Source organism: Ambystoma mexicanum, chromosome 6p (genome assembly GCF_040938575.1).
Source record: "Ambystoma mexicanum isolate Mex_15411 chromosome 6p, UKY_AmexF1_1, whole genome shotgun sequence".
Taxonomy (NCBI): domain Eukaryota; kingdom Metazoa; phylum Chordata; class Amphibia; order Caudata; family Ambystomatidae; genus Ambystoma; species Ambystoma mexicanum.
Window position 1 is genome coordinate 646619486 of NC_090935.1, and position 25992 is coordinate 646645477.

Here is a 25992-nt window from a genome sequence, read left to right on the forward strand (position 1 = left end):
GGACATTTTTGAGACACCATTGAATTCATGCAGTATATGTTGTAAGACTTTTTTAGTCTTGGAAATATCTTTCCAATGAAGTTGGAGTATAAAATATGTCCATACAAAACAGAGCTGTTGAAGATTTTATAAACTTCGTTAGTGGCCATCTTTATGACATCATCAATCGTACATGCCACGCACCATAGAGTGACACCATGGAAATGATTAAACTATTAGTACTTTCTTGTAACAGAAAATCAATCCTGCCTTTTCCTCTTAAAAACTGCCAGACACTTATGAATTCTACTCTACTATTATCTGGCACCCTGTAAGTAACTCTTATTTTATTATAGGTATGCTATCTCTAGTCTCAGTAGCCTGCTTGCACCATGGAGTGAGAGTGAAACTAGGAGTTGGGTAGAAAAAAGCAGGACACTGTGCAAAGCCTGTATTTCCTCCTTCTGCCTGGATTTCAATTGTGAAGAGAATGCCACTTCCTGTTTATTCCACTGAATAATCTGTTGGACTACTCAGTAGTTCATGGAGAAACACACTTTGTGCCTTATGCTTTTCAGATACTGAGCTCTGATCTCCTGATGCCTGAGATAGGTCCTCAGTCTGTTTACATCGATCTATCTGTTGGTATTGGTGGGTGTTTCCGGCTGTGCAAATATGCTGGTTGTAGTTTATGCTGGTGTATTCGCGCTCATGAAAATGTGTCTGACAGTTCTATTTTCTTCTCTGGAGCATTTTCAAGCATTTTCTGGATTGGTCCCCAGTCATTTTGAAGGGCTTAGTGCATAACTGATATATAAAATGGAAAACCTGCATTTTGGTTACACCTAGTACCGCTACTCAATTAAGCTGGTTACATTTGTCCTATCTTTGTGAGCACAGTAATCTATGTATATATATCGTAAAATATTTATTATATTGTCAAGACGTGGTTCTGGCAGTTCAGTGTATGTTATGAGTTGGTTCAATCCATTCTACTCCACTTTTTTCATCAATCTGTAGGGAAGGCATGATATCACAAGTCTGACACTGACACAATGGATACCTTTATTGAAAATGTTGGGGTCGGAGAAACTCCTATGTTGCCCTAGAACTAAAATGGGAGTAGTTTCAAGCATCAAAGGATAAACAAAACAATCCTAGTGGAGTCGTCAAATCAAAATGGCCTATGCTAACAAAACCGAATGCCTGCCCCATCTCTTGTACAAAAAGTGTAAAAAGGAGAAATGTATGCAAACGAAAAATCACTGTTCAAAAGAATAAAAGTAGTTGAACCAGCTCTCCTCCTCATGTTAAACCTCACGGTGTAAAGCTGTCCTTGTAGGCAGGATGTGTTACGCTCACCTAATATCCCCAGGGGTGTCTGGAAGGCTCTGAGATACGGAACCCTGGATGCGTAGTTGCCCAGTGCTGAATAATGAATCTGAAATTACAGAAGGGAGGATTTGTGATAACTGTCGCTAATGGGTGAATCTCCCACCTCCCTCTGACCGATCCCCTTCCCACTGGGTTCTTTTCTCACCTTAGTTATTTGTAGGGTGAGCTATCCATCCTGCGTTTCTTGTGAATGGGCTTCTTCCTTTCACCGGACCACTCTGTTACTTAGTATCGCTGATCTCACAGCTGCCTTTTACTTCAAAGTTCATTCACAAGTTTGCCTTTCTTTGCGTCTCATCCACACGCGTGTAGCCTTCACTTGTGATATAATGTTGCTACTTCATTCGCTGTAAAACACACCGATCTCTCAGGTCACTTGCCAGCTCACCAGCTGTGCGCTTCTTTCTTGTTTTTCTATTTCCAATTCACGAGTCAAGGTTAGTACCACAGGCTTGGCCTCACCTCCCCAACTCTGCTGTTCACCCGGGAGGGTCACTGTCGTCCTTGAAACACAATGCAACCTTCACTTGTGGGATCTGGCCTTCTCCACGTGTCCTTTGAAGTCTGTCGGAGGCAATGACCTCCAGTAGGGAACCCTTGGGGATTTTGGCTCGCTGCTCTCATCCCTTGGTCCATCGCTCTGCTTCAGTAGGTGTGCCTTCGTCCCGGAAGTTCTGCTCGTACTTGTGTTCCACCTTGCTCAGAGTGTGTCTTTAGGTGTTGCCTTTTATTCGTGTGAGAAGAGCTAACTGGTATCAGGTGTATGAACTTAGTGTAAAGTGCCTGACTTTGCCTGATCCGATTACCGTAACATGTCCAGTACGATGTGAGAGAGTTAGTTTGGTTGCTCTGTCACCCCCTTCCTCGGCCCAGTGTTTGTGTAAAAAGAGGGGTGGGGAGTTGGGACTTTGGAAAATCCTACAAAATAGGATGGGTTAGATGAACAAAAAAGGGGGGAATACTGCATCTCACCATCGGCTGTCTCACCCCCACTCCCCGAAGACCCCTCACTCAAGTGATCCTCCCGCACTGGTCCACCCCCAGGGTCTGGATACAAAGGTGATGGCTGTGCCCTTGCCACCTGAGAGAGAGATCCCCGGGGACTAGCGGGTGAGACACCCTCTGGTTTCTCACAAATCCATTTATTTAGGTATCGTCCACCACAGGCAAAATTCTTTAATCTCAAGATCTTTTACTATTGGAAGACTGTATTCTTAAAATGATACTTCATGTAGTGTTCTCTCCATTTCCCAGCTCTGTTTTATAAACCTGTTTTTACAAGAAGCATTTCCAGCTGCGATACTTTTTCCTCAATCGCCAGAGCCTTCCTGCGATACTGGAATTGAATCATTGCCAAGTTCCTGTGGCCAGGCTTGATGTTGTACATCATCATGGATCTTATGAGTTGGCTGTTTAAGAAGTGTTGTACCTCAGCACAGGTAAATTCCCCCTCCAGTGCTGTTCCTGAATCCATGATGTTCCAAACGAGCTGTGTGGTAGCTGAACTGAGGTCGGATATGATGTGAAGCTCACCTATGTTTGCATTCGGGTTCATGTAATGTGCCTCATAATAAACATTGTGGCTCGTTCAAGCTGACCTAAACAGTCACTGAGAGGCTGGATCCTATTCACATCCCATGCTGCAAGGGCTGCATTTGCTCCATCCAACACTTTATCAGAGAGCTCTCTCTTACCTCTACCAAATGTTAATAAATGCTGCTGCGCAGGCTACTGAATCACTGCTCCCTTTGTTTAATTAGGGAATTGATATGTCACCTGGAAGGCAAATAGATAATGTGAATGTACCTAGCTATGCAATCATAATAGTCTTTCTGCACCCCAACCTTCCTATCTCATTGACCAGATAATGACATATGGATTGAGATGATATTCTAGTCACAGTATGAAATTCGGAGACAGTCATTATATGAGACACTGAAGGTTGAATAATGCAACATGAAGAGTGTCCCTTGCTAGCCTGATGGTGTCAAAGTAGAGAACGAACAGAGTATGTTTGCGTACATAAATCTTATCACGTTCTTTAAATTATAAAGATTACCAAAAAATAATGAAGATTACCCCTGCTATCTGAGCAAGGAGTATTAATTCTATTAAAGACTAGGAGGTGAGCATTATGCTTCAACTTCATTCATTTACTACTCTTCAGCAGTTCAACAAACTCATATATAAAACCTTGAAAAGTGTTCAACAGAACTTTTCCTTTTTTCAAACTACAAAACCCAAGAGTCTCTGTAGTCCATGCCCTCTCATCCAGTCACAACCCACTTCCTGTGCTTGGACTCCTCCTCTGCGTTTACTCGCTCTGAAAGTCTATCATATTCCATAACTGTTCCTCGCTAACGGTGCGAAGTATTTCTTGAACTTGACAACTCAACTGCTGGTGAACCTCCGGTCTCCTGAAGCACTCTGCTGCTTACTCTGCTTTCAGCTATTCTTCTGATCTTTCCCTATGAAACATACAATAGGAGATTTTAGGGTGGTGTCTGTGTAGTATACTTGCTAACATAATACAATACCATTTTAGACAATACAATACTCGGGTGTGAATTTAATGCTCGCCTCCTAGTATTTATTAGAATTAATACTCCCTGCGCAGATAGCAGGGGTAATCTTCATTCTATGACAAGACTGGAGGCGAGCATTATGCTTGTTCAAAGCTTCCCCAACACCGTTCCTGCTAGGCTCTCTGTTGGTTTAAAATAAAACTCTTTAAACGTACGATCACTCGACCAATCTGCTGCTAGCATGAATTCTCTTAAAGGTACCCCTGCCATCACGGCTCTCGAAGCCATTGCTCCTCTCACTGAATGAGCCCCATACATACTCACATTCACACCTGCCGCTTGCATAATCTCTTTGACCCATCTCGCGATGGTAGCTGAAGTAACTGCGTGAAAGGGCTTCCTGCGCGCTATTAGCAGCTGTGTGGTACTTACTGCCCTGCTCTCCGCTGTCCTATTTTCATACTCTTTAATGCAACATGCAACGCACCATTTAGTATTACTCGGGAAATAGGGATAATGGACCGTAGTAGTCCCTGTCTTGGTTCTCCTGACTATGGAGAAGGTCACTCCCCCCGGCCCGAAGGACTGTCTGTTATTCTCCAGGGCTTTAACGTCTGATACTCGTTTGCATGAAATTAGGCATAATAGCATTGCTAGCTTACCTGATAACTGCTTAAGGGAAAGGTACCTATCCGCTGGCTAATCTTCTAACAAACGCAATACTGCTGACACGTCCCACATTGTACTATACCTGGGCTTTGGTGAAACTCTGTATCTCGCACCTCTGATGAGCCTCACTACTGCAGGATGTTCTCCCGCTGGGACGCCCTCTATTGGCAGATGTCCCGCTGAGATTGCTGACCTGTAAACTCCTATCGTACGGAAAGCTCTTCCGTTCTGCAATAAATTTGCTAAGAAATTCAGTATTTAAAAATAAAAGTTAATTAATTTTGTTTTTGACGCTTACGCATCTTTACTAAATTGTAACAGAACTCAACTTCAATCGTTACACCATTTTACAAACATTTTAAAATAGATCATATACAACTGTCACAGATAAAATCAAACATTACATAACTTGCATGATATCACATATTCTAACATTCATAAACAGAAAAAAGAAAATAATTTTTTGTTGTGTAATCTGGAAGAAGTATTACAGAGTAATAGCAGAGTTGATCATTTTCAACAGACGTACTGTTGCAAGTATTATGGAGTTGGTAGTACCCCACATGCATCTTGCCCATATAAGTTCTCGTCCATATTCAGTATGCATGAAGCAGAAAGAATTGATAGTTTTTAATCTATGTTCTTCAAAAAAGGGACATACAACAAAGAGATGTTTTAACGCTTCTATGCATTCGATGTTATTGCAAAATCTGCAGAAAGAACTTTGAGACGTATTGGTATAGTTGGACCAATACCCGATTCTCGCTTTCGTATGGAATAGGTCCAGACGGAAACGCATGTACAAGGTACGAGATTCAGCACAGGGACAAAGAATTAGATACTGCAAACGGGGCATTTGCTTATGTCTAAACACTGCATATTAAGTAAAAGAAGAATACAAAGTAATTTGATTAGAAGTTGCCGCCCAATCATTCAAGAAAAAACTTTTATGTGCAAGTCTAAGTTTAACTTGCAATTCTTCCGGAAGAATGTTAATTTCAGAGAGAATTGCAAGTATGTGCTTTTTGCGGTGTGCTATAGACTCCGGTTGGGACTCATTCAGCATGTTTGAAAAATCTTCATAAAGAGAGTTTGCTTGAGGAAAACGCATCTTTAGGTATGTGTTAAGAATACGCCAATCAATGCGCGAAGCAAGTGAATTTAGGTCCAACTCATGGCAGAATATTGCATTGGGCAAATAATTAGGTAAGCCCAAGGTAGATTTCCAAAGATTTGCTTGGAGTTTATTGAGAAAGATAGCAAGATCTGGTAGACATAGATCTAATCCATAAAGGATAATTGCTTCTACCTTCTTTGAGTAAAACTCAAACAGTGGTATCAATGAGAACTTGCAATATTTATGGTAGATTATTTTCATTTGACCCTGTAGAGGGAGTACTTTCTCTGATAAGGCTGTTTGCCAAAAAGAAGACGAAGAGTGGTTTGCCAAGTTATAACCTAAATATATTGTCTGATTGACCAGCCGAAGATCTTGTGAGTCAATGTGCCAACATAATTTGCATACTTTTTTCCGTAAAGACAAGATTAGAATGTTAGATTTTACTGAATTTACAGAAAGGTTATTTACTTTACAATAATTATGGAAACATTCTAGTTTACTGTGAAGTCCTGAGTGAGTACTGTCAAATAAAAGAACATCATCTGCATAAGCCAACCAAGACAGGTGTAGCTTACCAAGGCGTACTGAATAAGATTTGGCATGATCCCAAATTCCCTCGATGTCAGATAGGTATAGGTTAAAAAGTACAGCAGCAAGGTTGCATCCCTGTTTAACACCAATTGATGTAGGAATCGGTTTAGTTAGATGGCCTGCATTAGAGATGCGTACTTTAAAGGTAGTATTATGGTGAAGTAGTGCAATGAGAGCAACTAGAAAGGGGGGGAATTTATATTCTAACATTTTTTGCCATAGTCTGCCACGAATCACGCAGTCAAAGGCGGAAGAGAGATCTAAAGAGGCGATATATATGGGCCCATGAGTGGAGCAACGTGAAGCAGCAGTTAGATGTGCACGAATGGTTGCATTCAGTTGCGTCCCCATATTTTTCCTAAAGCCTGTCTGAGCTTTGTTAAGTATGCAATTTTTGGAGATATGACTTTCAACCTCTTTTAATAATATAAGCGCAAAGATTTTAGCCATAACGTCAATGAGAGCAATTGGCCTGAAGTTTAAGGGATCATTCAGTGGCCCCTTCTTGTGGCGGGGTATTATGATCGAAGTTACCCAAGATTGAGGAAGGCATTTGTTTCTAAAGATCGATTGAAAGATCTTTAAGAATACAGTTGCCCAAAAAAAAGGATCGTCTTTAATGACGCATGGAGGAAGGCCATCGGGACCTGCACATTTAGAAGTCTTTAGTTTTGAAATTGAAAACAAGATATCTTCAAGAGACCATGGGCATCTTGATGGTATATGTGAAATTAAATTTGTAATGTCATAATATGTGAATCTCGAAGGAAGTAGTTCTGTTCAAAAAAGGCAAACCAGGACGTACCATCAATAGCAGATTCCAAAGAGGTATAAGAAGTTTTATTAGCTGAGCGTAAGATCTTCCAAGTGTCTCTGGTGTTATGATTACAAATGTGTCGTACAATGTTTTGATTTCCTATGAGGTGAAAGGAAGAATGAGCAGCTTTTACTCTGTTTTTGTGTGTTTTATCAGAGGTTTTTATGCTGCACAATATGCTGGATTATCTAGGGCAAAGAACCTTTATTTCAAGTTTCTTAAATCTAGATTTTTTAAAAATTTGAATTGGGCAAGAGTGTTTGACAAAATAAGACAAGTATTTGCTGTTGTGGGTGTCTTATGTATAGATTCAGCTATAGCAACAAGGTGTAACTGGATCATTTGAAGGTTCCAAGAGAGAATCATCTGTGATGATTAATCATCAATATTTAAATCCGGCCGTAAATCGCGATTAACTAAAAAAGTTAATCGACGACAGGTTGAAATGTTCCAATGTATGGAAAGTAAAGGTCTGTCAGTTTGAACTAAGGCCAAAGAATGTAACACAGAGAAGGATTCTGTTATTGCGATCAATGTACTGTAAAGTATAGAATGATCTCCATAAGGGGGAAAGGTGGAAGTGATAGGAGAGAATATGCCTATTAAGTACTTAGAAGCCACTATAAAGTCAATGGTAGAGCTTACATTTCCCCTTTTCCATGTAGAAAAGCAAATTGGCAGTTTTGGTTTGATCACATATAGATCCCAGCACAAGAAGAAATTAACCCATCTTAAACCATTTGCAAAAGAGCACTTAAAGTGCTTGGTGGAACCATTAGAAGGATGTGAATGAGCTGCCGCATAAAGGAAGGCATTAAAGTCACTGCCTATCATGATCTCCGCTGCGGGCTGTTTTCTTATTATGCCAGTTAAGGTGTCATTTAAAATATTAATTGCTTCCTCAATATGAAAAGCAGACGGATTCCAATAAACAGAGACAAGTACAACATTTTTAAGGCCTGATATATTAATGTCCAAATCGACTAAGAGAAACAATTGCGTAGAAAAGCTATAATTTACGGAGAAACAGAGAAGATTGTTAAGTAAAATTGCAATGCCCCCAACTGGACAACCCAAAGTCTGTTGAGTAGCCAAGTTGTGGAAGGCTGTAAAGGCATCGAGTAGGAACTCATTGCAGCACATTGTTTCTTGTAGAAACATATTGAGGGTAGATTCCCAGTGTCACTATTAGTAAACCACGTTAAAAGATTTTTAAATCCACAACAATTCCATGATTGGATGAGCAATTTTTTGCATTATGAATTCGTATGTGGAGAGGGGTTTGCAATAGTGTTTTGGAGTGGAGTTTTTGAATTATGTAAGATGCCCAAGAGGCCATTCAGTGCAGATGTGAGAGAAGCTACGTGCACTAAAATTTGGGAATTCTCGGATTGATTTGACGCAGCAAGTGAATTTTCATTTTTGTCTTTCGACATTGCTGGGGGTTTAAATTCCAAAAAAATACATCGCCTTTTCAAAGGAAGAAAAAGCCTGCAATTCAAGTCCAAGGAAAACCAGATCTAATTTATTTTGCCATATTAGTTTTGATATAATGGGTGAAAGAACTTTACATAACATTTGATTGTTGTTAATAAATGGTCATTTTATGTTACGGACTTGGTCTTGATGGTCGTGTAGATTAGTAAGCCTCCGTCCCCAAGTACCACACAGACAACGAGATATTCAGTGTCTGTGCAGTCTTTGAGGCCACAGGATTTGTTGTGAGCCGTCAGGTCTGGAACCGGGAACAGCCAGAAGGACCCCTGGAGCACTGCAAGGCAATAAGTGACTATCAAAACAATGTGCGTGTAGTACAATAATACCCAGCAAGGAAAAGAGCACCGCTTACCTAGTGTATAGGAAATGACACCCAGATGGATAGTGGGACCCTGGACGGGGCTTGGTGTGCGAGACTCTGTGGATGGGCGCACACCGAGGTTTGAGGCAATCCAGGTTATGCAGCCAGGCGAACGCCTTGCAGAGGCCGGTGGCCAAGAATACCAAAACACAACGAAATCCGTGAGGCAATCCAAATCCAAGTCCGAGGTCGTAGAAATATGCAAAGCCAAAGTTCAAAGGTGCCAGAGGAGTAGACAAATCAATCCAGTAGACAAATCCGAGGTCGTGACAGAGTTCAAGCCAAAGTTCACAATGCCAAGGGTTAGACAAAGGCAATCCAGTAGACAAAATCCGAGGTCGTGACAGAATCGTAGGAGCAAGGTTCAAAGTAAGGAACAAGGAACAAGAGCCGTACAGTACTGAAAGAGTTCAGCTGTGAAGCAACGCTTCCGTGTTCCTGGCCGTATTTGAATCCTTGAGAGGAATCACGTGATGCGTGTCACGTGATGCGGAAGCGTTGTCTCCACGTGACTCCTGGTAGTGCTCGCCCCCTCACGTGATGCGTGATCGTGTTGGCCCTCTCACGTGACGCGAGGATCGTTGCAAACGATGTGGATTGTTACGGGCTGCCAGTGGGAGTCTCCATTGTGCTTTCCAGCGCTGGGATGGCCGGTAAACCCCTGTTCCAAACAGTGTCTTGGTATTGCGGGTAAGATGATGCAGTCTCCGACTGCCAGAGTGCATAAACGGGATCCCCTGATGGATTCTGGTAGAGACCTGGCGTGCGGAGGGAGCAGGGAGAGGGTGTGCGGGAGAAAGCGTGACAGAGCCCCCCCTCAAAGGCCCACGACCCCGTGGGCTAGATGGGAAGTCCCTATGAAAACGGGCAACCAGGGCCGGGGCGTGCACGTCTCGGGAAGGGACCCAGGAGCGGTCCTCAGGGCCATAACCCACCCAATCCACAAGATACTGAAGACGACCCCTGAGGAAACGAGAACCCAAAATGGCACTGACCTCGTACTCGTCAGGAGAGGACACAGAAACAGGAGCAGGAGGGGCACTAAGACGGGTAGGAGCAAGACAGGGTTTGAGGAGGGAGGTGTGGAAAACAGGGTGAATCCGCCAGGTAGGGGGAACTGAAAGGCGCAAGGCCACAGGATTCAGGACTTTAGCAATCTTGTAGGGACCAACAAAGCGAGGCAGCAGCTTGCGACAGCCAGGTATATGCAAATGGCGGGTCGAGAGCCATACCCGGTCACCCACACAATATTTAGGAGCCGCCAGCCGCCTCCTATCTGCCTTGGTTTTCATCACCGCCTGGGCCTCGCGCAGGTGGGTGAGTGTCTGGGCATGGATCGCGACCAGGTCACGAGCGCAGGCGTCAGCAGCAGGAGTGGCGGAGGGGAAACCAGGAAGAGGAAGGGCACGAGGATGCTGACCGTACAAGGAATAGAAAGGGGAGAAACCAGTAGACGAGTGCCAGGAATTGTTATAGGCAAACTCAGCTAGGTGGAGCAGGTTAAGCCAGGAATCCTGGTACTGGAGGGTAAGACAGCGCAGATACTGTTCCAGGGCCTGGTTCACTCTCTCGGTCTGCCCATCACTTTCTGGATGATAGGCAGAGGAGAAGCGTGAATCGATACCCAAAAGGCCAGTGAGAGCACGCCAGAAACAAGACGTGAACTGGGACCCTCGGTCCGAAACAATGACCTGCGGGAGACCAAACAGACAGAAAACGGACTGAAAGAACAAACGGGCCAATGTGGGTGCTGAGGGTATTCCCGTACAAGGTATGAAGCGGGCCATCTTTGTGTAGGAGTCAACGATAACCCAGATCGTGTCGTAGCCTCGTCTGCGGGGTAGGTCAGTGATAAGGTCCATAGAGACCGTGTGCCAGGGCCTGGGCGGGACTGGTAGTGGTTGGAGCAGTCCCAGAGGCCGCCCCCTAGATGATTTGCACTGAGCACATATCGAACATGTGTTGACGTAGTTCTCTATGTCTCTCCTCATTGAAGGCCACCAGCACCACCGCTGTAGGAGTTCTAGAGTGCGTTTTTGCCCCGGATGCCCGTTGACTGCAGCATCATGAGACCAAGCGAGTGCCTGATTGCGTGCATCGCTGGTCGGGAGAAATAGTTTCCCTTGGATAAAAGGCAACCCCTCCTGTAGTTGAACATCCCACTCATTTAAGGCGTGTGGGTGTTGGGAAACCCAGTGTCTGATGGTGGTAAGCATAGGAGGGGATGGGGTACAAACACAGATGACGTGGCCCTTTTTTAACAATGTGTCGGGAAAGAGAGGTAAGGGATCCCCGCCAGGAGACCGGGAAAGTGCATCCGCCTTGCCGTGGGAGAGACCCGGCCTATGTTTCACCACGAAATCAAATGCTGCAAGAAAGAGATGCCAGCGGACATGCCTGCTGTTTGTACACTTCAGCGTAGCTAGGTCTTGCAGATTCTTATGATCAGAATATACCACCGTCTGGTGTTTTGCCCCGATGAGGTGGTGTCGCCATGTCTGGAGGGCGTCCTTGATGGCTAACAGTTCCTTTTCGGTAACTGTATAGTGGGATTCGGCAGGAGTGAATTTCCGGGAATGATAGGCTACCGGATGGAGACGGCCTGTAGTAGGACAAGACTGGGAAAGAACTGCCCCTAATGCGAAAGAGGAGGCGTCTGCTTCTAGGATGAACGGGAGTTCTGGGTCTGGGTGTTGTAAGACCGGAGCCGAGGCAAACCTAGATTTCAGTGCCTCAAATGCCTTTTGGTGTTCGGGAGTCCAATTAAACGGAACAAGAGGGCTGGTCAAGGCTGTGAGGGGAGAAACAATAGCTGAGAAACCGGCGATAAAGCGTCGGTAAAAATTGGCGAAGCCAAGGAAAGACTGGAGCTGTTTAACATTGATCGGGGCAGGCCATTCCATGACGGCTCTAACTTTCGATGAATTCATGGAGAGACCCCCGGGGGTGATGTGAAAACCCAGAAAATCCACTTCCTTCGAGTGAAACAAGCACTTCTCAGGTTTAGCGAATAAAGCATTGTTCTTGAGACGGGATAGGACTTCTCTGACATGCACGATATGTTCTTCCAGGGAGGAAGAATATATTAGTATGTCATCCAGATAGACAACAACATAGACATCAAGAATGTCAGAGAAGACTTCATTGACGAAACGCTGGAAGGTGGCAGGGGCGTTACACAGCCCGAAAGGCATTACTGTATACTCATATAACCCTTGTCGGGAGCAAAACGCCGTCTTCCATTCGTCTCCATGGCGCATTCGGATCAAGTTGTATGCCCCCCTTAGATCCAGCTTAGTGAAGATGGACGCACGTGTCAGTCTATCAAGCAAGGTGGAGATAAGCGGGATGGGATACCTGTTCTTTATAGTGATGGCATTCAACCGTCTATAGTCTATGCATGGTCGTAGGTCACCCTCCTTTTTAGGCACAAAAAAGATAGGGCTGGCGGCTGGGGAACAAGAGGGACGAATGTGGCCTAACCGTAGGGCTTGTTGTATATAGTCCTTCAAAACGGTTTCTTCGGAAGGGGATAATGAATAAATCCTACCCTTTGGTATTGGCGCTTCGGGAATCAAGTCTATGGGGCAGTCATAAGGCCTATGCGGAGGGAGACCCTCTGCCGTGGCTTTATCAAAAACCGGCAGATAATCGTGGTAATCAGCAGGAATACCAGCTGTAACAGCCCCCACGGTATGTGTAGGTGTGGTTGAATCAACATCCTCAATTCGAGAAGAGGCCATGGCGCCAAGAATAGCGGCGGGAGAGGTGAGTACCTCGGGTTCTGTTAAGCAGAAATGCTGACATACATCTGATTCAAACGTTACCTGCCCAGTGCCCCAATTGATCAAGGGGTTGTGTTGTCTTAACCAGGGTATGCCCAGTATGATACCAAACTGGGGTGTGGTGATAAGGTCGAAAGACATGGTTTCTTTATGGGTGTCCTGAATCACCACTTCTAGAGGGGCAGTCTGCTGTTTGATTGGTCCAGACGAAAGGGGGGTGCCGTCAACCGCTTGTACAGGCTCAGGATGTTGTTTCTGAACTAGGGGCAGATTGAGATGCTGGGCTAAAGTGATGTCAAGAAAACAGCCAGTGGCCCCTGAGTCAATCACGATGCATACGGCATGCATGACCTCCCTAGAGGGTTTCAGCAGTGCCTGTACGACTATGGGTCTAATAGGGCCAAATACGGGTCCAGTGGGGGTCAATGAAGGGCTCGCCGGTACCCCCGATCTCAAGGGCGAGCCTTCGGAAAACCCAGAGTTTTGTTTTTTGGTCGACGGGGACATTCTCTTACATAATGCCCACTAGTCCCACAGTAAAAACAGGCATTACTGGTTCTCCTGCGTTCCCGCTCAACTGAGGTTATAGGACTACGGATGCCACCAATTTGCATAGGTTCACCACCAGTGGCAGTTTGAGCGGGAGAAAGCTGACCAGAAGTAAACGTCTCTGCTTTACGTTCGGTTCTGCGGGCGTCCACCTGGAGAGTGAGATCAACAAGATCAGAGAAAACAGAAGGAAGGGACGGAACCATCGCGAGGGCGTCTTTCATGGGGTTGCATAACCCTCGATAGTAGACAATCGCCTTTTTCTGCTCTGGCCAGGATGTTTCGACTGCAAGCTGGTTGAAACGAGTGATGTACTCAATCAGAGATAGCTTACCCTGTGATAGATCAAGGAGTTCCAGGTCTCGTGATTGGGCCTTATATCGGGTATCGAACACCTTCGCCATCTCGGACACTAGTAGCTCGAAATCATACAAGGCTGGATGGTCGTTCTCTAGTAACGGATTCGCCCAAGTAGCGGCTACACCGGATAAGTGGGACAGAAGAAAGGCGGCCTTGGTAACGGAGTCGGGGAAGGCCTGGGGTCTGCACAAAAAATGCAGTTTGCATTGGTTGATGAACGTGCGGTATTTGCGGGGATCGCCTTGGTAGCGTTCTGGAGCTGCCAGGGGAAGAGGGGTTGGGAGTAGAACAGGCATGGGAGTAGGAGGCAGAGTAGGGGCAGGCTGGAGTGGAGGGTCGGGATCCCCGAACTCGGCGTCAATAGGCAAGGGTTGGCGTGCGCTTTGTAAGGCGTCGAGACGATGGTGAATGGCAGTGGTTGCGGCGGCCATGTCGGTCCTAAGGGCCGCGACAGCCTGCATTAGAGCGGTCACAGGGTCCCTGGCGGAGGTATCCATAATCAGCACGACCAAGCAGGCTTCACAGTCTGTTACGGACTTGGTCTTGATGGTCGTGTAGATTAGTAAGCCTCCGTCCCCAAGTACCACACAGACAACGAGATATTCAGTGTCTGTGCAGTCTTTGAGGCCACAGGATTTGTTGTGAGCCGTCAGGTCTGGAACCGGGAACAGCCAGAAGGACCCCTGGAGCACTGCAAGGCAATAAGTGACTATCAAAACAATGTGCGTGTAGTACAATAATACCCAGCAAGGAAAAGAGCACCGCTTACCTAGTGTATAGGAAATGACACCCAGATGGATAGTGGGACCCTGGACGGGGCTTGGTGTGCGAGACTCTGTGGATGGGCGCACACCGAGGTTTGAGGCAATCCAGGTTATGCAGCCAGGCGAACGCCTTGCAGAGGCCGGTGGCCAAGAATACCAAAACACAACGAAATCCGTGAGGCAATCCAAATCCAAGTCCGAGGTCGTAGAAATATGCAAAGCCAAAGTTCAAAGGTGCCAGAGGAGTAGACAAATCAATCCAGTAGACAAATCCGAGGTCGTGACAGAGTTCAAGCCAAAGTTCACAATGCCAAGGGTTAGACAAAGGCAATCCAGTAGACAAAATCCGAGGTCGTGACAGAATCGTAGGAGCAAGGTTCAAAGTAAGGAACAAGGAACAAGAGCCGTACAGTACTGAAAGAGTTCAGCTGTGAAGCAACGCTTCCGTGTTCCTGGCCGTATTTGAATCCTTGAGAGGAATCACGTGATGCGTGTCACGTGATGCGGAAGCGTTGTCTCCACGTGACTCCTGGTAGTGCTCGCCCCCTCACGTGATGCGTGATCGTGTTGGCCCTCTCACGTGACGCGAGGATCGTTGCAAACGATGTGGATTGTTACGGGCTGCCAGTGGGAGTCTCCATTGTGCTTTCCAGCGCTGGGATGGCCGGTAAACCCCTGTTCCAAACAGTGTCTTGGTATTGCGGGTAAGATGATGCAGTCTCCGACTGCCAGAGTGCATAAACGGGATCCCCTGATGGATTCTGGTAGAGACCTGGCGTGCGGAGGGAGCAGGGAGAGGGTGTGCGGGAGAAAGCGTGACATTTTATCCATTCTACATCTTGAGAGATCAAGTTACGGAGAGAAGGAATTTTGTAGAGTGCATTCATCAGGAATGTGCGGTTTATGGGTGCCATTCCATTAATTTGGGGATTACCAGAACACCCAATTATAGTTTGTGTTTTGCCAGGAATGTCATGAAAGGATTCAAGAGTCATATTGTTTACAACCAAAGGAAGAGAAGACGGAAGCAAAGGCACCAGCTTCACTGGTTGAACATTGAGCTCTTCTGATGATAATGCAGAGTGTAAGTTAGAAGGTGAAAGCGATGGCACAAGCTTCCTAGGTTGAACAATCTGCTCTTCTGTTTGCAATATAGAATGTGCATTAGAGGGTATATCAATACAAGGTGCAAGTGGCTGAGGTACAATATTCTGTGAGTGGAGTGAATTTGGTTCTTCGATAAGCTGACTAGAGGAGGAATGATGAACCATCGCATGCACCACCAAAGGGACAGAGGATATGGGTTCTGTAGATTTTATGTCAAGTATAATTTTTTCTCCAGAGCAGAATGTTTTTTTTATTTTCTATAGTGGGGAGAAAGGTATTCATATTTGCTTGTACCATAGGAGCAGGTGTGGCCTGGCCATCACACAAAGATGATGTTATAGATACACATTTCTCTTCAATTCCACTCTCTGCAATAGGTTTAAGCTCAGATGTAGTAGCACCCTTCTTCATGCCCTTTTTCGCTTTTTGTGAGGATTTGAATTGAAGTGCCATTTTGCTTTCTTCATTTAGCTGGCTAAGGTTAAGCTGTAGATCTTCGTTCCCCACAGAGGAAACGTTCTGTGTAGCTTCACCAGCAGGATGAACATTGACTGAACTATGCAAGGAGGAGCCTGAATCGACTGTATTATACAAGATGTTTTTGTTCAATTTTGCTTTATTTCTTCTTTTCACTGCTCTCTGATAGGCTTTCTTAATTTTACAAGATGGATGGTAGACATTCTTGGTCCCATCTATGGATTCTAACTTCTCACTAGCTTCATCCTCATCTAAGATGTTAGTGATGGCTGATGGGCTATCGGGAGAATTACGTTCCATAGGCTTAGTATGTGTCACCATGTCATTCTGAAAGAATTCAGGAGGAATTAATTTACATTTGAACAAAATTTGTTCTACCTGGAGAATTCGCTCATGATGTAATTTTGCTACTTCAACCAAGTCATTTACAGGGGGTGAAGAGGTTATAACCTCAGAGCCGAGAGGTTTCGCCACTGCGTTCGCAAATGATGTGGGGTTCCATTTAACAGTAACATAGATTCAACAGTTTGGGTGCTTTGAGACGTCGAAGCATGCAAGGGCAACATCGAAGGCAGGCTCCTTCTTACAATCTCAGCAGTGCGTTCTGCACAGGTTACATGAAAAGTGTGACACGCCTCTTGTGCTACTATAAACCCTTCTATTTTGGAGAGTTTCGTGGACTTAATTGATATTAATTCCTTCATGTCTTTCAGGAGAAGATGTGTAAGTTCATGCCCCTTGTCCAGGAGGTTTAAAATTTGTGTAAGCACAGGGACGGAGTGTAATTCTTGTTCTAGTACGTGCGAAGAGTTTCCCTCAAGAGGTATCGAAGATACCTGAGAATGAGGAGAGATCGGAGCAGTTGTGGACTCCTGAGACATTTGTTTAGATGGAAATTCCTGAAAGAAGGGGTCTTCCATATGTAGTTTCTTTTGAGGATAGAATTCCATTGTTGGAGAACTCCCTGCTTTGCTTGGAGCAAAGAAAGAATTAGTAGATTTAGTACAGTTTAGGGGTTTCGTAAACAAAGATGTTGAGGGTAGTGGAGTGGGGTGGAAATGTACCTGTTCTCGAAGTCCACATGACGAGGCTGCAGGGGTAGATGGACCTAATGAAAGGCTTATCCGCCTTTCTAAAGCCGCTATTATGCCTGGTGCAAGCATAGAGGTGTCTGAAGGAGGAATGAAGGGATTGTCAGTGGCGTTAGCCTCTTGAGATGAAAGAAAATGAGTTGCCCCTTCAATGTTGTCGTTTAAATTGAAGGCAGAATCGTTAGCTGCCTTTAAAGTTAAGGGTGCGTTTAATTTTGCTGGCATAATTCCTTCTGTCAGCATTGTGTCAAGGGGGTACACAAAAGGAGGAGCCGGAGGTGGTTTCACACCAGGGTGACTCGACCTGTGTAGAAATGGAAAGGAGGGATTTTTGGCCTTTAACCAACGAATGCGTGGATTTCATTTTTGATATAGACATTTTTTTAAAGGGTAATATTTTCAAGGAGTCACGCAAACGCTTGCCGTTCCTTAAGGTGGATTCCATGTAGGTAGAATCTGGTTTATGTTAGTTTAGTGAAAACTAATATCAAAGGAATATACAATCAAGATTGAGGCCTCACAATAAAAAAACACAGAATTCTAAGAACAGGTTGGGCGGTATTCTAACTAGTGAGAAGAGTAGCTCACCCCTCACGCCGCACCGCCGAACAGCCAAACAGCCACTTCGTAGCGCCCACTTGGATGCGCACGCACGGATGCGCACGCACCTAGATGATAAAGGGTGCGGGCGTCAGAGGAGGCGGGCTGGAGGCGGAGCCGGCGGCGGGGTAGAGGTGCTGCAGTGAGGAAAACAGAAAGGGAGGTTGTATCAGTTATGGCCGGGACAAAATGAAACCAAAAAGGAAGCCGCGGCAAAGCCGATTTGCACAGAAATAAAGCAGAGTCAAAACAATAAGGAGTAGCACTATTACTTTTGTTCAAAGTCCAGTAAGTGTCCCAATCAGGCCGCGTTGCGGCAGCGCAAAGAATTCCTGTTAGTGACGACGAGGTCCAACAAGAAAAGTCCAGCGTTTTCAGAGCCCAGGCAGCCAAACAGCCACTTCGTAGCGCCCACTTGGATGTGAAATTCAGTATATCCACTACAGGTGCTGAAACGGGATGAACACTTCTCCCCTTAAACCAGCTTGTCCACTTTGCCCAAGCTACGTCATAGCTCCTCCTAGTGGATGGAGCCCAGGATTCAGCGATAAGCTCTGCAGCTTGCGTTAAAATTCCTGGCAGTGCCCAACGTTTCCGGATATCCTGCACGCGGCTAGCGGGAGTGTCCCTCTCACTCTCAGAGGATGACACGACCCAGCTGGGCGCGTGAGCAGTCACTCTCCTTCGGGGAGGACTCTGGGTATATCTGTCACTAGTTCCATCAGCGCTGGAAACCATACCTGCGATTTCCACAATGGCACTACTAAGACCAGCTCCACCTTCTCCCTCCGACATTTCGCTAGAACTCTGCTCAACATCACGAAGGGAGGAAACGCGTAGTGAGGACCTTCTGACCATTCCTGCAGGAAAGCTTTGGTCTCTTGCGCTCCCGGGTCCAGCCTCCAGCTGAAGTAGTGGCTCTTCTGAGCATTGAGCCGGGAAGCGAAGAGGTCCATGTGTACTGGTCCCCAATCTCGTGTTCAGCCTCTGAAACACTGCCGGATCCAGCCTCCAGTCGCTGAAGTCTGTCAGATATCGAGAGTTCCAATCTGTCACTATGTTCAGTGTACCGGGCAGGTACTCTGCTGTCACCGATGTCTCCGAACGTAGGCATAAATGCCAAAAGTCCTTCGCTAGCTCCGCCAGCATCTTGGACTTTGTCCCACCTAGGTGGTTTATGTATCACACTGCTGATATATTGTCCATTTTCAGCAGGACACATGATTTGACTCTTCCGCTTGTGAATGCCTTGATCGCGAACGACCCTGCTAGGAGCTCTAGGCAGTTTATGTGAAGGCGAAGCTCCTCTTCGCTCCACTTGCCTCTGGTCTCTAGACTTCCACATCTGGCTCCCCAGCCCTTCCAGCTGGCGTCTGATTCTATTATCAGATCCGGTCTGTCTCCGAATATGGCTCGCCCATTCCAAGCATCCATATTCTTTAACCACCACTCCAGTTCCGTAATGGACTCTTGATCTAGAAGCACCTGTTGGTAATACCTCAGGCCCTGTTCAAGGTGCTTTATCCTCAACCTCTGTAGTGCTCGGTAGTGCAGGGAGCCTGGGAATATGGCTTGAATAGATGCAGCTAGTAACCCTACTATTCTTGCTGAGGCTCTGAGCGATACTTCTCTAAGCATGCCCTGATCTCCCTCTTGATATCCTTTATCTTCCGAGCTCGAAGCTCTAGGGTCGCCTTCGTGGTATCTAGTACAAACCCTAGGAAATCTAATCTCTGTGCTGGCATGGTATCTGACTTTTCTATATTCACTAGGAACCCTAGCGATCCCAGCAGGTCCTGAACCCATCTCGTCTGGTGCGCTAGTACTTCTCGATATTTCGTTAGGAGTAAGAGGTCGTCTAGGTAAATGATCAGCCTGATATCCTTCTCCCTGATCGCTGCTGCTACTGGCTTCATCAGTTTCCTGAATGCCGAGGGTGCAGATGCAAGCCCGAATGGCATTGTCTTGAATTGCCAGAATTGTCTTCGCCAGTGAAAAGCTAGGAATGGTCTGTACTCCCTGAGTACTGCGACTGTAATGTATGCGTCCTTCAAATCCAGACGCGTCAACCAGTCTCCCTCTCTCAGGGAGTCTCTGAGCTGATGGATGCCCTCCATCCTGAAATGCCGATATATGATCCATCCATTCAGCTCTTTGAGATTTATAACCGGGCGCACCTTCTCTTTCCTGTGCACTAGGAATATGTTGCTCACAAACCTCGGGGTTGCTTCGCATCTCTCTATCACCCCTTTGTGGACTAACTGCGCTAGCTCGCTGTCTAGGCATGCCTGTTCCGCTTGCGTTAACCTCCGACTCTGTGGTCTGTTCAGCTGGACTGGGGTCTCTATGAAATCTAGCTGTAAACCTCTGACGGTTTACAATATCCAGGAATCGCTTGAAGGCGCGTGCCAATTCTCTAAAAATATGCTCGTCCTCCCCCTATAGGGGGATACTGAATTGCTCTCACCTGGTGTAAATCCTTGACCTCGTGACTTGTGGCCTCTGTGGAATCTCCCTCTGGACGGGAAGAATGTGTCCTGGCTCTTATTTTCCCAGTATTGTGCCCTGGGATTCGGGGGGACTTCTTCCTCCTTAACTGCGACCGGCTGCGCGACCCCTGAAGCAGCCGGTCCCGCCAAAAGCTCTGCTTGGAAAAATGTTACGGATAGATGCCTGTGCCTTTTCTAGCCACGTGCATGTTCCGACGAACCGGCCCATCACCTTCCCAAAGGTCTCTCCAAAAAGGAGTCCCTGGGCTCCTTCTCCTGCTTACTAGATCGCTGAGTTTCGAGTCTATTTTCAGCAGTAGACCCCTTCTCCTTTCCGAAGCGATGGCACAATTCGCATTCCCGAGGAGACAGACCGCTCTCTGCGCCCAGCCGGCGAGAGCTTCAGGGTCTACTTCCTCCCCGGTATCTTTTGCCCTCTCTGTTAGGTCCATAATCTTGGCGAGAGGTCCTGCCAAGTCCAACACCTTCTCCTGACAGCTTCTCCAAGACCTGTCAATACCCTTGTGGGGGTCCTTGCTTGTCTTTGACACGAAGGTCAGCATCTTTGGGTCTAGCTCAGGAGTCTCTGCTACCTTTCCCAGGAGATCTGGTCGCGGGCACTCCGCTCGTAGGCGCTGTCTCACCTCCTTATCTAGTGCTTTGCGCAGTCTTGCTGTCATATATTGTGCTACCCGGGGTCATGGCTGCCACTCAGTGGACCCTGGATTCCGGATGCTGTCCGGGTCAAAGATATCATTTTGAGCTTCTTGGAGGTGTTTCTCCTTTCGCGCTCTTTTACCCCAACTGGGCCTTGCCCAGTCGTCCTCAGTGACCTCTTCTTCTTCCTGCGAGGCCTGATATTCTGCCTGCTCTTCTTCCGAGCCTGGTTCCTCTCCTGTGTTATCTTCCCCTGGAGAGGGGGTCACGAGGTCTGGCACCGCCTGACACTGAAGGTAAGCCTCTTTCAGCTTTGCGAAAGCGTCGGCTACCTCTGGGGCCTTTTCTTCTGCCCCGTCCAAAGAGCCCCGGGGGTCGTCAGAGGCTTTTCTCTTAAGGGCTGTCTTACTCCCCTTATGCCCTTCTTTCGAGGGTTCTGTGGGCGTGCGCTTCAAGTCCTTGGTGCTATTGCTGGGCTGTGAGAGCATAGCCTCTAATGTCTCCAGTCTTTCCTGCAGGGGTCTGACCCCGTTTGCCACTGCATCAATAAGGGAGCTTCCCAGCACTTGTTTGAAGCTGGCCGCGAGATCCTGAGGCTGTTCCTCCTCGCTCCACTCAAACTTGGACATTTTTCTCTTGTGCTGTGTGCGTAAATACCTGTATCAGGTGTCCTAGCACGCCCACTGCTCCCCCAGTGATAATTCTTTATTATTTATTATTTCTTTTTTGTTTTCTTTTTTCGTGGATGCACCAATTAGGATGTATCACTGCCTTCGGGCTAATGCGAGGGTCCTCACTTCTTTCGCGCTAGTCCTTGCCCACTAGCAGCGTGGGTTGGCCATGGAGCTCCCAACTGTGTGTCTTGCTGCTCAAGATCTCGTGGGCTGCTGCGCATCCGCAGCTACTTGCAATCTTGCTGCTTTGACTCAGGCGCGCGATCGCTTTGATCGCTTATCTTTTTATTTTATTTTATTTTGTTCTCAATTCCGCGAGCGTTCGGTGCGGTGCGTGCTGTGGCTTCAAGGTTTGTTGTTTAATAGCGATGTCTGTACTAGAGCGTGGTGCTTGCCGCGCTCCGACGACTCCTCCTCGAGGGTGGGGGCTGGAGCTCCAGAGCGTTGCGAACCGTTCCTCGCGAGTGGCCGCCCTGCCTACTCAAGGGTGGGGGCTTGGTGTTGCGATCCTACCGCAGAGGCTGGAGGCGCACCTTGCCACTTGCGAGCGCTTGCTCCACCTACCCGAGGGTGGGAGCTTGGCCTCGCGAGTGTTTCTTCCTCGCGCCGCAGATGCTGTGTACCCCGCGAGGCTGGCCGCACCCCTGAAGTGCCGAAATTGCGACACCCGGCCGCCAGCCTTGCAGGTAAAACTTTACACCTCACCTGTAACTCGCATACTGTAATCATAAAACGACGACTGTAACTCGCATACTGTAATCATAAAACAACGACTGTCTACGCGTGCACGCGTACGATACTCTGCCTAAAGGCTAAATTACTTCAGAATGATCTTTTGCCAAACTCACGTTCACATGGGCTCTATATGCCCTTAATCAGTGCTTAATCAATTAAGTCTCTTCCACTCAATTTTCAGTCATTCCCATAACTGACATACGGAGAGGGAAGAAATTGTACTTATCTGCTTGAAGAGCAGTAAAAGAAGAGGAGGAGTCCAAACACAGGAAGTGGGTTGTGACTGGATGAGAGGACATGGACTACAGAGACTCTTGGGTTTTGTAGTTTGAAAAAAGGAAAAGTTTTATATATGAGTTTGTTGAACTGCTGAAGAGTAGTAAATAAATGAAGTTGAAGCATAATGTTCTCCTCCAGTCTTGTCATAGAATTGTCATTATAGTGGCTTACTTCACAACCAACCTCTATCTCATCTCTACAAATATGTAGCACATTCCAGGAGCTGCCACCATGTCCACCCCCTCTCAGAGGTTTACTTATTCCAGGCCCTCTATTTGCTCTGTGTGGTGTCATGTCCTGCACGTTTACCTGTCCCATGCCATTCATAAGCCAAGCCAACTCACTTCCCATATGCCTATTTTCATCTACAAAATACAGGTTATAAAGACATAGGAAGCAACTTAGACAAGTGTGAAGGTTTGGGCCAATTCATCTAATTTGGGCAGCCAAAGCTCTGATTTGTGCAGCAGGAATTGGGGTTAATGGTGGTTCAGTGGCTACTAGCAGTAGCATAGTATGCTTCTTACAGCCAATTTTGGAGGGCATGACAGGGATACCAGCTACCTGCTTGCATGGTAAGCAGTGTTCACAATTGAAATTAAACTGTGTTGGGAGGGTTGAAATGTAATTGTGAGAACTGCTTGACATGCTAGTATGGCAAGCGGCCCTCACACTTAAAAGTAAATGCTCCCTGGCATGTGAGGCATGCCAGGCAGTGTTTACTAACTTTGCACAGCAGAGTAAAACGTGCAGGGCAAACAGCGGTGTACACACTTGTATGCTGCCTTTTGCCCTGCTGTGCTAATGAAAGAATGTGACGGAGGGGAGCCACAGAAATTTCTCATTTCATTCAAATGAACTCCTAAGTGTATTTCATCGTATTCCCAGTAGTATTTTTGCATTTGTTTCATGAATGCGCCAGACAGATCTTTGCATGTATGAATGCTGTGAGAAACCTGAAGGTGTCTGACCCGCTAGTCCCCATGGATCTGTCCTCCAGGTGGCCAGGATATGGCCATCGCTTTTGGATCAAGTTCCTGGGGGTGGACCAGTGCGGCAGGGTCACCTGGATGAGGGGTCTTCAGGGAGTGGCAGTGGGACACCAGATGGCGAGACGCGGTATCCCCTTCTCTTTAACACCTTTACCCCATTCTACCAGGTAGGATACTTAGGGACTCAACACCCACCCCTTTCCGACACAGACACTATCCCGCAGGCAACTGCCTGTGAGTGAAAATGGGCTAACACCCAAGCCGTATACTGATATGTCCCAATACAATGGTCAGACAGGGTCAAGCAATTACTGATCTTTACACACACCTGACTTCCATCACCCTGCCGCACACGGATAAAAGGCAGAGAACGAAAGCACACTCAGAGCGAGGCAAAGCACACAAGGAAATAGCTGTTTCAATATGGAAGTTTAATACAAGGTGGAAGATGGCAAGACCGAAGAGGATTGCAAGGAGGGTAGTGCCCTTGACCTTTTCACTCTTTCATGAGCCTTCAATAATAGGAAACGCAAGACCTGGAATTAAAGCTGAGGAATCCTGCATTGTGTGTCAGAGGTACCCGGGCTCTCTTGTGTTGATGGACAAGGTGGAGAGAGGTGTTTGCCGGCGTGGTACTGTCCTTGGTTCCTACAACAAAGCAGCACCAGTGAAGTCAGCACTGTCGGTGAATTGGGGAGGCTGATACCAGACCAGCTGTGAGGAAACCAAGGTTGTAAGCGGCAACATTGTATAAAGAAGATTATTAAAACAGCAGATGTGTGAATGAACTTTGAATCTAAGATATGATACCGTAGACAGAGTGGTCCGGCATGACGTAAGTGATCATTCGAATGTCTCTGTTAGGTATCCAACCAAAAGGGTGCACATTTTTAAAGAAAGAGAATTGTAAAATTGACGTGGTCCTGCAACGGGTCAAGCCCAACCCCATGCACATTCAAAAGTCTTTGATACTTGTTGTAAAATTGACATTGGTCTGAGCCCGGCTGAGGGGGATCCAAGGTGAACTGTGAGTCATGCGAAAAAGAATAACCTATGAACATTGTATGATAAAGTGAAAGGTGAAAGGCAGGCTCGAGCCCAGAAGAGGGAAGCCTGTGCAGAACCTTGTGCTAAAAGGATCTGAGCCTGGCTCATGGGGATCCGGGGTGATTAGTGAACCACCCGATGTGAATACTTGTGAAAATCTAAAAAGGAAAATAACTTATTGTTTATTTGGTTGTGAAGAGACTCTTGAGAAGCAAGCCGATTTACGCTGCGAAGGCCGTGATGCTGATGATTGAACTGTAACCTTGTGCTTGCTAAGATGCATAGCGTCATTATTAAAGAGTGATCATAGTACAGCAGAGAATGCGTAAAGCCCTAATGTCATACATAGATATACTGTGATATGCTTACAACAAATACTGAGCTGTATGCTTGTATCTTTGTATTGGCACCCTCTACTTTTGTTTTTATTTTCTTCTTGGCGCTTTCACATAGATTTAGTTCTGCTTTCTTAATAGTATGCCATAAATGTGTGGTGTCTGTTTCAGAAGTGGAGTCAATGGGCCTCATTACGAGTCCGGCGGTAACCGAGGCGGTAAAACCACCTGGTTACCGCCGGACTCGTATTACCATTCCGCCTCCATGATTCCCGGAATTACCGGGGCATTACAACCCCGGTTTTCCGGGAATCACGGAGGCGGAATGGTGTTAATCCCCATTCCCATTGAGTCCTATCGGACTCAATGGGAATGGGGATCATGAAAACACCGGCAGCATCTCGTAATCCTGCCAGTGTTTCCTCGTCCGCCTGCAGGCGGGCGGTGTTAAACCCGGTCAAACCTGGCGGGAACATCACCGCCTGCAGGAGTTGGGATCAGGCGGTCCGGAAACAACGGTGGCGGCGGGTTTACCGCCACCGTTATTTCCGGACCGCCTGATTTGTAATGAGGCCCAATGTGTTTTGCACCCATCTTGCTCCAACTCTCTGCTGATCAAATGCTTCTCCAAGCTGAGAGCTGGGGGCAGATCTATCTCCTCAACTGGCTCCCTCCTATGGCACAGTCTCCCTCTCTCTCTATGTCTTGAACCAGACTAACTCAAGTTCTGCAAACAACTCAATACCTTTCTCTTCTCCTCCCCCTCCCCTCTAACCATCTCCTCTGTCGCTGAGATTGGCAGCCTGGCTCCTCAAGAGTCCAATAGGGTCCTGACCTTCTGCCCAATCACACCCAGAACTCCCCACGCACTGCCCTCTGGTCCCACACCTGCCTGTTGGATGGTTTACCTCTGCCCTGCACTTACCTGTTGGGCGGTAGACCTCCCTCTTTGCTTGGGATGTCTCTGCCCATGCACTTACCTGTTACCTCCCCCAACGGGCACCTCTGGCACTTCCTCCCCCAGGGGACGCTAATAGCACTTACCCCCAACCCACATACCCTTGTTTCCTTTTTTTTCACTGCACTTGCATGCTCCG